This window comes from Pistacia vera, unplaced genomic scaffold (assembly GCF_008641045.1).
Source record: "Pistacia vera cultivar Batoury unplaced genomic scaffold, PisVer_v2 Contig698, whole genome shotgun sequence".
Classification (NCBI taxonomy): Eukaryota; Viridiplantae; Streptophyta; class Magnoliopsida; order Sapindales; family Anacardiaceae; genus Pistacia; species Pistacia vera.
In genome coordinates this window covers 176,267-193,583 of record NW_022196554.1, presented here as the reverse complement: position 1 = coordinate 193,583, position 17,317 = coordinate 176,267, and the positions used below count along the sequence as shown (strand labels likewise).

General features: G+C 32.0%; 1 pseudogene; it reads left to right on the top strand.

Annotated features, from left to right (window-relative positions):
* Positions 1-256: 256 nt before the first annotated feature.
* LOC116114000 lies at positions 257-6,913 on the top strand (annotated as a pseudogene).
* The last annotated feature ends 10,404 nt before the right edge of the window (positions 6,914-17,317 follow it).

The following is a 17,317-nucleotide window of genomic DNA, read 5'->3' as shown; positions in this document are numbered from 1 at the left end:
AAAGGTATTTTGTATTTTCATTATGTAATAAGACTATAACCAAATTACTGTAGCACTTTTAGTTTAAAGACAAAAATAGCCCTAAAACAATTTAGTATCTCTATTTTGCCCCTCAACGAATCATCAGGAAAAAAAAAAAAAACTCCTTCCTCGCTGAAACAGAACGGCTTTCATCCCCACGAACTCATGTTAAGAAATCCTAATCAACTCAGCATAAAATACGATATCAACTCAGAAACCGTAGCGTAATAATTTTTGAAAATCTTAGCTTAATTTCTTCTATTCAGGTGTTCGCCAAATCAAAGATGGGGAAGCGAAGCAGGAAGAAGCGCGAGGATGACACGCCCTCATCGTCTTCTTCTCCTTCCAGATCTGACGTATCCGATTCTTCGCCGAGAAGCGGGCGGAGACACCGGAAAGAACGGAAAAGAGGGGACGAGAGCTCGAGGAGGGAGGGAGAGGGAGAGAGAGAAGAGGAAGAAGAGGGAGAGTGAAAAGGAGAGAAGCAGAAAAAAATTGAAAGAGAGGGGAAGAGGAAGAGGGATCATGGTCCACTGATGACTTGTCAGGGTCGGATTCCGAAACAGAGAGGTCTAGGATGGTGCCCGAGAAGTTGTGCGTAATATGCTAAGTGAGTTCGCTAACGTTGGAAGCGATTTGATACAGGTAAATTTTGAGTTTCAGAAGTTGTTCTGTGAAAAATAATAATTTTTTACTCAAAAATTGTTCTTTTTTGATATTTGAGCTCCTGCAAATGATTGATGACGGGCAAGCAGTTGACATACGAGGGATACTGAGAGGTCTTTGAGTAAGCGTTTGAGGAAGCTGTTTGTTTCGTTGAATTTGAAGGGGAGTGGGGATGGAGTGTTTTTAAGGCAGGCAAATGCTCCTCCGGTTTTGGTGTTGTTGGATTCATCATTCAGGCTCATATGAATTCGAAAGAACAGCAAGTTGATCCTTCTGCGTCGTGGAACGAGCACATTCAGAATTACCGGAGGCTGAAGATATGACAAGGAAAAGATGATAGTCGTTGGAGATGCCAAGTCCAAGGGATGATCTTGGTCCTAAAAGAAGGTGACATAGGATTATGTTACTTGACTTGAAAATCACAATGTATAAGGATTTGACATTTGGTTGATATATGTTTGGCCGCATGAAGTTTCTTTTGTATATAGCTTGTGCATGCTTAATAAATGGCTATTATAGTGGGCTGAACTTTGAATGTTTCAATTGTGGGAATAGTTGTCGAGAAATGTAGGAATTAGGTCCTTAAACCAGACCTCATGCAGCCAGCTATAGTTGCCAAAGGAAGCTGGAGTTGAGTGGAAGTGTTTTGTCTTGGCTGGTAATTAGTAGGAAGCTTTTATACAGTCTCAGAAGATAGGAAATAAAGAGAAGAAGATGATAGCTAGTGTAACAAATCCTCTATAACTTGTTTGAATTTCAGATTTATATCTAAGAATTTTAGGTTTGTGGCTGTTTGGGTGGCACAGGTGGGTTTATAAAAAAGCAAAACTTATGTCACTCACTGCAATATCTCCATTGTGAACAAGTATCAAGTATGAAAAGACTTCTGTTCTTAGCTTTTGGATTTATTTTGAAATACTAATAAAAATGTTTTAAAACTCAATCTAAAACAATAGTAGTTGATTAAAAGCTACAATGCATGCAAGTCCATCACATTATGTATATGATGACTCAGTTGTTTGTGGTACACATTATGCTCTTTAGAAGTTGCTAAAAATAACTGATGGTCTTGCTCTCCTTGCAGGGTGATTGGCCCTGAAATGCCATCAGCTGAGTTGCTTGCTGCAGCAGCAAATTAAATGAAGCCCAAGCTGAGCCAGGTGCATTTTTATATTATATTTTCTTTTGATGCTTCATATGGATCTGTGATTATTTAGGTTTCTATCTTTGGATTTCCTGGGGTAGACAGTGTACACTATTTTGTCGTATGAAAATATAAATACTTGTTGTTGTAACTCCAATTGGTGTTTCTGACAATTAATTTCAGAGAAGCTGAGTTGGAGGAAGATACTGAACTGTTTGTAGGACCACCACCACCTGCAGTGGTTGCTGAAGCTGAATCAGCGAATGAGGCAGAGCGTTTCGAAGAGGTTTTTACTTTATGCATGTTGCATATGATTAGAATGTTTTGTATTAATACTTTGTAGAGGTTTTTCTTTTTTATAGTATTCTATGTTGATTAGTCCATTAAATAGATCTTTTAAGCATGAGTAATCTTTTTTTTTTTTCATGTTGTTTTGGTTAGGTGACAAGAATTATGGGAGTTGAGTGATTCCCCATATGATGTGATCGGAGCAAACCAACATACGCCAATTAATAATATAAAGAAAAAGTAAGGCGCTGATTACATTTGATTGAATATAGATTTTACCTTACTATATATGTACCAATCATGCTCTTGCAAATTTTTGCGCTCTGGGAAAAAGGAGCTAGTTCCAAGCTTTCTGTGAGTTTTGATATCTGTGATTAATGTCATAATATCTTTGCCCTGCAACGATAAGGACAGGAAAGTTTTCTTGTCATGACTTTGAGTCATAGGTTGCAAATAGTATGGCTTACATTGACCGCCCCTGGTGTTTGCTTTATGATTTGTCCAATGTTTTTAAAAAAATTGAATGGAAATAATGCAAAGATGCTTTCAGGGAATATTTTCATCGACAGTTTTGTTACCAGCAAAATTTTGCCCCTATCTAACGTCTGTGTTTCTACTTCAATGCTACGAGTATAGTAACAGAAAATTAAATCTTGGGAGTGAATCATACCCCACAAAAAATTTTTCTGGCAATTTGAGTAATGACTTATTCTATTAACATAATGAAAACTGAGTTGCAGTCACCTGCCATCATTGTTTTAGTTAATGAACATAATGTTTTGCTGTTACCTAATCTTTCCATCATATTCGTGAGTGTACATTGTTGAAGAATTGTGCTATGATATCACCAGGTACTGGAAGCTCTCTCTCTTGGTTCACCCAGACAAATGCCCTCATCCTCAAGCACACCAAGCTTTCATTATATTGAATAAAGCTTTTAAAGAAATACAGGATCCAGAAAAGGTGAGTTTCTCATGCTGCCATGGTTTCTGTCTGAAGATAAAGATGTCTTTGTTTGCTTAAATCTCTTTTATTTTTTTGTTATTTGGGATTTTTTAATTGCTTGAATCGAAGAATTAGTCTGACTTTAGGCACATAGATTAATCTTGTTGTCGTTCGCTTCAGTGTCAGCAGTAATTAGTATATCTTGATTGCTATATGGTGATGGAATGAGCCTTGGGTGTGGTATAAATATGCGTAGATGTTTCGTACCTGATTTTTCTTACGTGATTGACTGATCCTAAATAATTGGATATTTGTAGGCATTTTGGCTTGTAGGGTACCCCAGTTTTGCTGTAGGATTTGCATATAGATAGTTCCCTTGTAAACAAATAGTGTAATCACAGTTCAAATATGGAGGTGTAATTTTACCTTAACAGCAATGACCAAACCTGAGGATGCACAGAAGAAATTATATTTATTTTGTCAAAATTTAAGCTGAAAGAGAAAATATAAGAAAGAAAAATTCCTTCTGGCATGATTCATCACCAATGCGTGGAAAACTGGTTGCAATTCTGAGTTAATGTTGGATTAAAAACAATTTTATGAAACTCTGTATATTGATTTTCATCTCTTTGTGGGTGTTGCAGCATTCCTTTCTCTGGTGTAAAAGAAAGAGAAAAATGCTTACACAAACAGTCTTAGATAATTCTTATTCAAGTTAAATTTAGAGTCAATCACTGAATCAGATGATCATTATGATTTTGAAACTCTGTTTTGATCAATGATCAGAAGCTTTTCAGTGCAAATCCTGTGGTTTGCTGAAATATCTGGCAAAATTAATCTGCCAGGTTCTAGACACATCTCCAGCCCTTGAACTTCCTCTTTTGTCAAAGTACTATCTCTATTTAATATCAAATGTATAATAAGGGGTTTAGAACCAAGAGAGGGACTACTTTTGAGAAATCAGTACCAGTTATCTGAATAACATTTGTCAGAAAAAGGGCATCACTTGTCTAACTCCAATATTAGAAATTCAAATAATTTGTGGAAGGTATCCATGATAATTAATAAGGGATACATGCGGCTTTGCCATGTAAACCTCCAGAATGGTGTCCTGCTTTTACATCAAAAGCCGTGTGAATTTTCATGTTTATCTCTTTACAACTAAACCGTAAAACTGAGTTAGAGAGACTTCCAACTGGATATGTCCTTTTGTTGGATCATTCTCTTTTTAACCGCTTTACGAGATCAGTATCTATATTCAGATTATTATTCATAATCTTTAAAGCTATCGTAAAGTTGCTTAAGTATTGATATGATTTGATGTAGGAGCTTTTCATAAATGGGTTTTGCTGAGTTAATAAACGAGTCTTTGTCAGCTTGATTTTGCCTAAGTTGTTAAATCTATGGCTGGAACTGGAGAGCAGAGAGAACCTCAGCATTCTATTTCATTGGGTACCTCATATCTTCTTCTTGTGCCATTTGTAAATTTTAGAAAATGCTGCATAACTCAAGCATATTGCACTGGAGCAGTGGTCTTTTGTCACACTCTTTTTCATTGCTGTTTGAGTTGATTTACAAGTCATTGACACAAAAGGGTTGTCACCCTTTAGTGGATCCGTAGGCTTTGATTTGTTGCAAACTTGCAATCCGTTGGTTTGTTGTCTTCTGCTGACTAGAACTTAATAATGTAATGCTCTCATAAAACAAATTGCCTTCCATATATATATGATGTTGCAAATGTGATCCTTAATTTGTAAATTAAGCAACATGTTTTTTTCTCCGTTTGAAGGAAAAAACAAATTACGCTGTCTTCATACGCTTGTTATTGTTGATATGGTATATTGAATATATGGTTTGGTGAAGTCTTTGATTGTTAATATGCTTGGTATCATTACGACTCTGTTTGATCTGTTTATTTGTTCTTGTCTTTTCTGCTTGTTGCAGCGTAAAGTGCTGGACGAGAAAATTAAACTCAAGGAAGAACAGGAGGCATTTAAGGTTTGCATTTTTTGTTGATGTACTGGCATTGATATAGTTTGAGGAGTTATTTAATGGCTTACATGTAATACACATGCTTTCTGATTCTCTAGGTTGAGTTGAAAGCAATGCGTGAAGCTGCTCAGTGGAGAAGATTGCAAGGTTAGCTTTTTTGTGCCATTATGGAGTGTCCTTTTAACTGATTATGACATCAAATCTGCCTCTCTCAGGTGTAAAATACAAGAAACTTGTTGTTTTTGCATTTTTGTACAAAACTGGAGGATCCACTTCGCTGTTTATTTATGGAAAACTTGTTAGTCTATTCGAGTAGTTGCTAGAGAGGACTAGTAAGATGGTACAAGATTATGACACTGAATGATGCAGTGACAAGGTCACGAAAAAAAAAAACTTAAAAGACCAAATTATTGTAGAGATATGGTTCAAAAATATTCGTTGAGGGTAGAAAACCAGTTTTCCTCATAATTAGTATATTCGTCTTGCTAAATATAATATAAGAAAACATAATTAGTAAAATCAAGTTTAACGACAATTAACAATAAGGCTAAAATCTCTAACTTCCTATAGTAAAGTACTCTCTGAAATACATAATGAAATTTAGTCCTTTTTTTATTCTGCATCATGTGATGCCTGTACTATGTTGGTACAGGCAGTGCTCTTTATATGGTTTTAAGTACTTTCAATTGATGATCATAAAATACCACATTTTGCTTCATGGTGTTGAGAAACGGAATTTGTGGACTGATGATACTTTTGATTGTTTATTCTTAATCTTTAAGCTTTGTAAGTAAAAAACTGTTGCTCTGGCAGGTATATCAATGGAGGGTGATGATGAGCTCTTGGCAGAATTAGAAGTTAAAACGGCACCAAAAAGGGATGAATGGATGACAACGCTACCTCCTGAGAGGAAAGTAAGACTTTTCTGTATTCCTTTTGCCTAGCTATTATTGTTCTTCGAAATCTGAATGCCCTTTCTAATAACTACCAATTCTTTCTTCTCAGCCTGGCATGACTATGCAATCAACAAAATTCAGCAAGGGAACTAAAGAAGGTCGTGGTGATACCAGTGTCTGGACTGATACCCCTTCTGACAAAGCTCAGAAAGCAAAGATGAAGTAAGAATTTTTTGATGTTAAGAATGATTGATTTAGTTTGCAGTAATTACTTACATTTCATATTTCCTAATTTTACTATTGTGTCACATGCAGCTATTTGGAAGCATACAATGAAGCTTCTGCACTTGCTTCAAATGAACAAGAAAAGAAAAGGTCAAGCGCAGATGCAGATTTGGTGGATAAATACAACAAAGAAAAACGCTCAAAATCGTTGGTTCAAAAGCACCAAGAAGAAGCTCGAAGTCGTACAAAGAAAAAGTCCAAACAGTCAACACAGAAAGAAGAGTGGGTTGGCCAACATCCATGGAAGCCTTGGGATCGTGAGAATGACCTCACTGCTGGGAGGCAAAATGTAAAACTTGATTCCGAAAACATGACTCAGGGTTTGACTTCCCGGTTTTCTGCAGGAACTTTTCAGAGGAACTTCCTCTAGGCCATGAATGGGTGACTAACTTGCACAGGAGTTTTGGCTGGAATATACCCTAAACTAAGTCATTCGTTCAAATGAATTTTGTGGGTTCATATCTATTATATGTAACTTCTGTTATGTTCTCATATCTTTTAGCTTTATATTTTCGAAAAATATCGAGGTAGATTATCAAGAATTTCCATCTTTAGAATCTGTACTGGTGTAGTTTAGAACCTTTCTACTTGAAGATATGTCCTGTAAATGACAAAATATTGTCACTACAAAATATTGTCACTCAAAAGTATCACTTAAACATTTTTTAATGACAAAAGCCCTTGTAATTTACTTCTCTTTGGGTTATTTTTCAATACATTGTGATATTCAAGGATCCAAGCAAAAAAAGAAAAAGAAAAAAAGTGTAAATACTTGCCAGGGAAAATAGGAAGTTAACTCTCTGCCTGTTTTTCAAATTAACTCCTCTTATTGTTATCAAACCTGTTAACATAATAAGGTCAGCAGCAAAATATCTTTCGATACTAGTGTTCTCTATGGGTAGCTTACAATAATTTAGCCGATTATCTTGTTACAATGCAACAGGTTAGCCGAATAGGTCTCTAGTTTTCTTCTATTTTATGAATACCTACACGGTTAAGGATTATTGTTTCTTATCCAAAGCTCGACGGTTTGTGATAAGTACCTCTGATCTTGTCGCTCTCAACACAAAATAAAAGCAATAAAACAGCCACAATTCCAACAATACACAATGTTTCCAACCACAAATAACAAGAAGTAATAATCCAACCAATCAATTAACATAATAAAAAGACAACTTGTATTAATATACTCATAAAACGTATTTAGTACAAAAAGAACAATGCAGAAATAAGAAAGAGCTAGCTGGACTTCAAGGGCCAATACCTTCCCATACCCTTTTTTCCCAAAATATTCATAATACCCTCATACACACCTCCTAGTCTTTTATTCACAATTCCTAACAACTACCCATGCCACTTGTCAAGCCACCCATTCTTCATGTTGATTCCTCCGATCCCCACAATCTCCCAGGCCACCTGTTAGACCACCTGTCCTTCATATTAATTCCTGGCCACCTGTCTTGCAGCTTGCTGTCTTTCATGTTGATTATTGGCCATTTGTTCCATAGCTTGGTTCCCTTGCTGTCCTTCATGTTGATCCTTGGCCATCTATCCCGCAACTTGATTCCCTTCTTTGCCCCCTTTTAGCCTTGCGTTTATACCACTTGGTGATTGCAGGTCCATCAGTTTGTGAATATTAAATAAAAGTATCTTATTACAATGCAACATGTTAGCCGAATAGGTCTCTAGTTTTCTTCTACTTTATGAATACCTACACGGTTGAAGATTATTATTTCTTATACAAAGCTTGACAGTTTGTGAATATTAAATAAAAGTATTTTATTACAATGCAACATATTAACCAAATAGATTTATAGTTTTTTTTCTGCTTTATAAATACTTACACAGATAAAGATTATTATAGTAAAATTTCTCTATAGTGATACTCTATATAAGAATAAATTTTACATAGTCATAAAAAATTATATTCCTAATTTGGAATAGTTATAAATAAGAATAAACTCTACATTGTAATAAGTTATAATTTTTCTAATTCTCGTCTTAAGGAAAGTTACCTCCACATAGTAATAATTATATGTATATTACAAAAAAAAAAAAATTATTTGCTACGTTAAAGGTTTAAGATGAAATAAAATATTTATTTAAAATTGTTTGGGAGAATGATTTATGCTTTAGAATTGTTACCACATCTTTTAACTTCATATTTTTGTTGAAGACAAAATATTTATAGCTTCTCAAGTATGATTGGAGCTTCTTGGTATGAAACTTTTAATATTTCCGTACTATCATCCTCATGATTNAAAAAGCCAAAAATGTCCAAATTTATTATAAACTTTTTACATATATTCCCACCCAAAGTTTGATAAAATAGTAGTTTGTACCTCTAGTTTCATATATTCTAATTTACACCCCTAAATTAACACATTAAATTTCTTTTAACAATAAAAGGCTAAATAGTCATTTACACGTCTCAAATTACTCAACCCCAATTCTATCCCAAATTTGGACATTCACATAAATTATCTCCATCCCTCTTTCACCGTAAGCCGTTTGGAGCTGATTCTCATCAATTTTCTCACCAAAATTGATTGGAATCATCACTTTATCATTTTCCCAAGTGTTTTTCCAACCTTGATAGCGCTCGATTTGACTGATTTTTTACGATTCTCATAACCCAACTCCACCGTGCACGACAGCCATTTTCGACATTTTCAGCATGTACCTGGCGTTGTTGGCCTTCCTTGACACCACCATCTTACTCCCCTCAACCCTCTCACCAAAATCCCTATCATAACTCATTCGTTTACTCCGTCAAATCAACGGCCACCGATACCTTTTAGGTTGCGACTTCTCAAGCATTTTCTGGCCAATCCAGGCATTGGAAATTACCTATTTCACCACCCATCACTTTTTCAACATCTACTCTCCAAAACCCCCCACCAACCTGACCTAGTTAGTCTGTCGATTATCGTCCACCTCTCCTAATGATTTTACATCTCAAAAGACAAGAAAAGAAATTTGATATATTTTTTTTAATATATGCTTATATTATTAGAAGGCCCCTAAATTAATTCTTATTTAGGGTCATAAATGTTCTTGAGACGGTCCTGCTGTTAGACCACTTGTCCAGGCCACCTGTTGCACCACCTGTCCTTCGTATTAATTCCTGGCCACCTTTCTTGCAACTTGCTGTCCTTCATGTTGATTATTGGCCCTTTGTCCCAAAGCTTGATTCCCTTGCTGTCCTTCATGTTGATCTTGGCCACCTATGCCGCAACTTGATTCCCTTCTTTGCCCGTTTTAGCCTTGTGTTTATACCGCTTGGTGATTGCAGGTCCATAAATTTGTGAATATTAAATAAAAGTATCTTGTTACAATGCAACATGTTAGCCAAATAGGTCTCTAGTTTTCTTCTACTTTATGAATACCTCGGTTGAAGATTATTATTTCCTATACAAAGCTTGACAGTTCGTGAATATTAAATAAAAGTATTTTAACATATTAACCGAATAGATTTATAGTTTTTTTTCTACTTTATAAATACTTACACAGTTAAAGATTATTATAGTAAAACCTCTCCATAGTAATACTCTATATAAGAATAAATTTTATATAGTCATAAAAATTATATTCTCAACTTGAGATAGTTATAAATAAGAATAAATTTCACGTTGTAATAAGTTATGATTTTTCTAATTCTCATCTTAGAGAAAGTTACCTCCACATAGTAATAATTATACGTATATTACCAAAAAAGAAAAATATATATTTGTTACATTAAAGGTTTAAGATGAAATAAAATATTTATTTAAAATTGTTTAAGAGAATGATTTATGCTTTAGAATTGTTATCACATCTTTTAACTTCATGTTCTTGTTGAAGACAAAATATTTATAGCTTCTCAAGTATGATTGGAGCTTCTTAGTACGAAACTTTTTAGATTTCCGTACTATCATCCTCATGATTATTTCTTTTCTTTTCTTGTGTAATTGTGACAATGATTTCTTCTTTAATTAAAGCATAAATGACTTGTTGCTCATTTGAATGATTAAGGAAGACATTAATATCTATTCAATTAGTGTAGTGAAGTTGTCAAATCTGATCACTTAATTCTACAATGACTCTTTGATTTTTTTCATCCACTTTATTTATAACTTGTAATTCATCGACATCAGGGTCTAAATTTTGTAAAGCTTAAAACAATTAGCAATTGTCTATGGCTTCACATCAGTTTAACCATGCAGCAACTGTATTTACAATTTTATCAAGAACACTTATCTTTGCTAATTCTAAAACACGATTTTTTTATTCATTTAAATAGTAGGTAATTGAAGCGCTGAATTGAAATCATAATACTATTAAAACATAAATGAAAATCTTAATACTGTACTACTAAAATATGAATTATAAAATAAGAAGTTTTTGTGACTACACTTTCATTAAATTATAACCTTTTCATATTAATAAAATTAATTAGTCCCAAGATTATAACTTTCTCATAATAATAAAATTAATTAGTCTCATTATTATAACTATAGAAAGGTTTTACTATATTTCTCATACAAAGGTTTCTGAATATTAAATAAAGGAAAAAAAAAGGTGTCTTATTACAACGCACGCAATATTCAAGTTTGAGCAACTGAAACAGGTAGAAGAGCATGTGTTCGTCCAAGTCGTCCTTCCAGCAGCCCACAACATCGCAAATGCATTTTAAAAAAACCCAAAAAAACAAAAAAAGAAGAAAAAAAATTGTCTCAAGGAAGACAATCAATAAGACAAAGAAATACATGAAGAAAACCCCACAGTACAGAAAAAGCCATCTCATATGAATGTGTGTGGAGGAGACAAGTCATTATCAAACTTGATTAAGCCGTCTCTCTTTTATATCTTTCTCTTTCACTACTATTCTTTCAAGTAATAATATATCATTTCAATAATAAGTTTAGGCTAAAGAGTAAAGCCTCTAGAAGGTTTGTTGATAAAGCATAGAGATAAATAGATAGAATTTTTTGAATATATTATTATTTGGAGTTTGAAAAGTTTGTTTTTTCATTAATGTACAAGGGACGCCCACAACACAAACTATTCTTTTTTTGTAGTCCCACCAAACCGCCCCAAATAACACACCCCCACTTACTTGCTTTGCACTACTATTTCTTTCTTTCTTTTTCGTTTAAGCAAAACCCCCCCTTCTACTTCCATCCTTGTATCATAAGAACACGTTAATTTTTTTTTTTTTCGTTTTTTATTTCTAAGGGTTCCATTTTCGGTTTTGAATTAGGTTCATCTTATGATAAGAGCTTTTACTGGGTTTTTATAAATATAATGAGACGTGTACGTTAATGGGTATAAGCTTCACTATTTTTTCTTTTTTGTGTAAGCAAACTCTTTCACTTCCGTCCTTGTAAGATAAGCTCCATGTTCATTCTTTTGTACATTAATAAATATACGTGAAATTCACGTTAAATTTTAAGATGAATAGTGTTATTGTTTTGAATTCATTTGTCAAAACTAGAATACATTTTTTGTTTATTAATCTTTTATAAGTACTTTTGATTTAGATTTCTAAAGTTATCCATCATATATTAGAGGAATCTTATAATCTTATATTATAAATGTTGTGTGTATGTTACAAATAGACCTTGTCTAGAAACAAGACCCATAGTTCTTCTTCTATTCATTCCCCAATTTCTTTGTGGAACTTTTTGTTTTCCATATATTATTGTTTTTGTTTTACATACTTTAATTTATTTATTTATAACTATCCAATATGTATATTTTTTGTGACGTCTTTTTCATGAAATAAATGTTGACATTTATTTTAATATCTCTTATTCACATTGCTTGCTTCTGCAACAAAGGGGACAGAGAATTCTCAACCTTTCAAATTTAAATAAATAATAATAATAATAATAATAATAAAACCAAGTAATAAATGAATAGGAATTCAATGTCTTTTAGCTCTTCCATGTTATTCTAAATTTTTACTTGAACACAGGGGCATGGATTCGCACTACATGTCATTCCATTTTATGTTAACTTTATTTATAATATAAGCTGACTTTTCACCCAAATTAAGGGATATTCTTTTGACGTCACATTCATACTTTATGTAAGTCGTTATTGTATATAGAAAAACAAAGAAACCAATATAAAAATAGTGGACGTAGAATTTACACCTAACATCCGAACCACTTTAAAAATCCTTTGTTGTGTGTGTTTTTTTATTCATTCATTAATCTTGCATCAGATCGCAGATTTCATACAATTTTGTACGTAAGATTCATCACGGAATCTATATACTTCTGATTGGTGTAAATCACAGTATCAACAAAAAGATAGATTAAGTGACCTTTCTAAAACATTTTAAGATATTTGATAATAACGTATCTACTCTGGTTAGAAAAACCTAAAATCAGAGCTTTGTTGCAAGTTCTTTTTAAAATGTATTATTTCATTTGATTAATTCTTAATTAGTTATATTTTTCATAGGATATAATCTATTAGGCTGTACTCGAAGAATGGAATGAAAGATAACTATAAATTTGATGACAAAATCTAAGATGTCAAAAATCAGAAGAACTGTAGAGAATCACAGTGGGGTGGTAGTGGTAGAGCCGTCTGAGAATGATGAAGGCAATTCGATAACCGGCCATGATATTGACATGACATGACATTTACTTAACTAAATTAAACCTCGATTACTTGATGGGAATTACTGTGTTAATTATCACATTAACACTATAATCCAACCGTAATCAATTATCAATCAAATATTCTTGCAACTTGAAGTTGAAACGTTAACATCAGCTAAGCTTCTGACGTCTATATCAAATCATCAACCATTTTGTTTTGGGAAAAACAGTCCGACACCATTAACTACTCACTTTATACTTCATATTTATAACATATGACATCATTTTTTTTTTTTTTTATATTATCACAATTTATATATATATAAGGGAAAATTATAGGTACAAATATTATGAAACTTTTATCATATAGATCAAAGGTGAGTGATGGTAACTGATTTTTAATTTTTCATTTCGTGAAAGTAACAACCACTCGCTCGCTTTTAATTTGTATGTTAAAACCTTCAATTAAAATAGATGATAACAATTCATAAAAGTTTGTTTTCCAACAAATTCACCTTAAAGACATATAAAAAATGGCATTAATTCCTTTTGACTCTTGCAAGGAGAGTTAGAAGCATATTTTTTAATATAAAAGAAAAAATCAGTGAAGTTTTCATAATATGTTATTTAGGCTCATTTACGAATATCTACATTTTTCCTTAAAAAAAAATTCTGATATTTAGCTACTATAAGCTGAGTGTTAAAAGAATAAGCTGAAATCGACTAAAATTTTATCTTTTAACGATTAATGGACAATAATTAACGTAATCAAGGATTTTAAAAGGAATTAGAACATGGATACATATATTTTATGCATAAACTATAATCATTCACTCTATATATTTTAACCAAAACTAATGGCTAAAATTTAAATCAAATTTTATAGTAAGATATGAATGATTAAGAATCTGAATCGAATTTGTAAATGAAAAACGAATCTTTGAATGTGGTTGAACCAATTTGCACAATGTGAATGGAACAGCAAGAAGATGAAGAAGAAGCCGATCAATCAATTGATGGGAAATGATCCGATGAATGATTATGTCCAACAGTAATGTCAAAATTCGATCATTTTAAATCATATATTATAAAAAAAAAAATCATATAAAGTCGTCATAATTGTTATAAATATTATATATATATCCTATATAGTTAATATTATTATGAAGCATTATAATTAAGTTGATTCCAAATAGAGTTGGCGCAACTTGTTCACACTGTGATGGTTTGTTTGATTAGATTTCTTTTTGAGATATTTTGATAGCTAGAGCCATCCACTTTATTTTGATAGGCTCTTCTTGTGCCACACCCTCTTGATTTTTTATTATGATTTTGCAGATTTAAAGTTTAACTGAAGAGTAAAATGAAAGAAAATTTTAATTTCACTTTATGGTTAATTATAATAGCATGCATGTATGTATATGAAGTGAAATCATTTAGTCTTAAAAGTGAGCTTAGAGTAGATCATATCAAAGGACACAAATCACTACTAAAACGTGATAAGAAATAAATTAGATGAACAAAAGAGAATCTAACATGGTTTCTCAAGTTCAAGTCTCTTTGATAATAAAAGAGTAAGGAGAATCTAAAATGGTCTCCCGAAGTCCTCACAACTGTTAATAGGGGTGACTACTGAAGCTCTTCCCTGACTCGTAGTCCTAGAGTCCCGAAAGATTGACTTAGGTGCGTGCAACTTGACCTGAACAACCCCGATCATTAAAAAAAAAAAAAAAAAAAAAGATTAGTAATTTAACATTGAAATCATATATTAGAAGAAAAAAAAAATTGGGAATTGGGTAATAAAGTTTTAAAAGAATTATATAAAATAAGTATTTGTCAAGTTCCCCATTAGCTCGGTTTAATTCATGGTAGCAGAGAAACAAAAAATTGCATTCAATTTGTATAAAAACTTTGTAAGTAGGTGATTAAGTGACATAATATAATAGTATTATTGTTATTGCCCTATTAATCTGTATATTAAAATATAAGATATATGCAAGTATTTTATAGATGTGGTATAATTTAATAGACTATACATAATGTAATGTTAATTTCAATTCAGAATCTTGTGATTTTTCTTTAAACAAAATACAAAGTATTGGTAGTTAATAAATAATCAACTACATTTATAGGTATTCCTTGTTTTTTTTAAAACAAATAAGCTATTTAAATTCCATAATAAACAAGATAAATTATAAAATCTCTAAATACTCATAAGAGTGATCACCATAAGAATTATGACCTATACTGATGCTCATTCTATCGATGAACACAAAAGTCGTTGGTAGAAGAAGTCTACAACAATGTATTATAGCATCGTAAGACTCTTCACATTTTTCCGATGTCTCCATTAATTAATTTAGATAAAAAGAGAACCATAATTCATTAGGTTGAGTATTAGAGAACTAATTTAGTTAAGAGTGTATTAAAAGTGAATATCGGAAATTAATTTACCTTTGATTGCATGGAAATTCAAGTACTCATGGATTACATCAAATACTAATTTATATTTAATTAATTAATTAATCAATACTCTTACTCTCTCTCTCTCTCTCTCTCTCTCTTTCGCCCACAGTAAAGCAACAAACTAAGAGCAAATTGCACGTCAAGAGTCTAATTAGAAGAATCGCTTTCCAAGTTTATATAATAAATTAATTAGTTAATAACTAATACAGAATCTAGCACTATATCCTCTTTCAACTCTTCTCCACGCCTCCCATAATCACATCTTCTTCTTCTTCTTCTTACTCTGATTTCTTTGAATTTTATATTTATTTAGGTTTCATTATGCTTTGTCTTGTTTCTGTTAATGGTTATAATAGTTTCTTTTGTTTTCTTCTATTTATTTAGAAAACTGTTTTCCAAATGAAATGATGATGAAGAGCAATCCAAATTAATTAAGAATATTAATTAATTAAAAATGTAATTAACTTTTGCTAATCAATTTGAAATAGAAATGTGGCCAATGAGAAAGGGGTCATTTTCTCGTACAACATTGGACATTGAGTAGTCTAGAGTTGTAGATTAATTAAAAAATTTATAAAAGAGGAAAGTCGGTAGATCGCATCAGATTGTGATGATTTAATCAGATTAGGTTCATCATATTTTTGGATAATGAAATGGGACCTGTCAAACGAAGTTGTTGCTTAGCATACAAACTTTTTTAAAATAAATAAATAAATAAATTTAATAGCAGTAATTAATGTATCATTTAATTGCTTGTATTATTCATTCTTAGGTAGAGACACACTAGAATCTTGTAACATACAGATTAAGAACTTCTCTCATGAATTTTTTTTTGAATCTACATCGTTGTTCAATAAAATTTAAAATAGTTATTAATTAACCAATGATGAGGCATTAACTCTTAATCCACCTGTTAAAAAATTCAAGAAGTTTACTCCGGAATATTTTCAGTATTTATGATAGTTATATATTAGATAGCATTGACCAATTACTCCTATTCTATATGTTAAAATGTCAAAAAATTCATACTTGAAATTTTTTGATATTGTATAATTATTCGATAAAATAAAATAGTTATATATGCATATATAATTTTTTTTTTTCTTTACTAAATGAATATACGTATATAAAGCTTATGGAGAATACGATATATTTGTCCTGTCGGAAATATATATAGTTACTAGGAACTAAAATAATGTCTTATATATACTAATCAATAATAATAGTGATAAAATATGTGGTTTCCTGATAAAATTGACCATAAGATAGAAAAATATATTATATATATAATTCGTCAAAGTTTGTGAGGTTTAACTTTAAATTTGGACCATGAATTATATGGTTGAATTATGGAGACCGACCAACCAAGGAGGTTTCGATACGTTGAAATTCTCAGAAAGAATCATAGTAAATATTGATAGTGATGGGGGATGAATGTATGGATTCTGAGTTGGAGATTAATATTGCTGATGATTGACAGTTGATAATAATGTAAACTAGATAACTACGTTCTTCAGTGGAACCGAAAAGAAAGACGCAGTCAATCAAGTGGACTCTCCTAAGGTAATTAAAGTTAACAAACGACAAATTTCAATGCACAGGAACTGCTTAGGCGTTGAAGATTTCAATTAATGGAGATTCTAATTTTAAGAGAGCCAAAGTCAACACCTCTGCATTTTTGTAGCTCCACCACCCAACTAGTGTAAAATTTTCAAAAGTATTCAGCAGTGAATTAGAAAATCATAACTTTTTTTTTTTTAATCATCGGACTGTTCATACTAGTTTATACACACCTTAAGTTTAACTGGATAATCCTCCAGTTGTTACCTCAATTAAGGTTTAAAGATATTCAAACTCAGAAGCTTGAAAAAGTTCTTTTTGTTCTTTTACCATTAAATTATCTAGTGATGGTTAGAGAATCATGACTTGCTATAATATTACAACTCAACCTATTATCATCTTATCTTAAAGCATGCAAATTAAGCTTGCCGAAGTAATTTATAAACCCTAACTGTTTC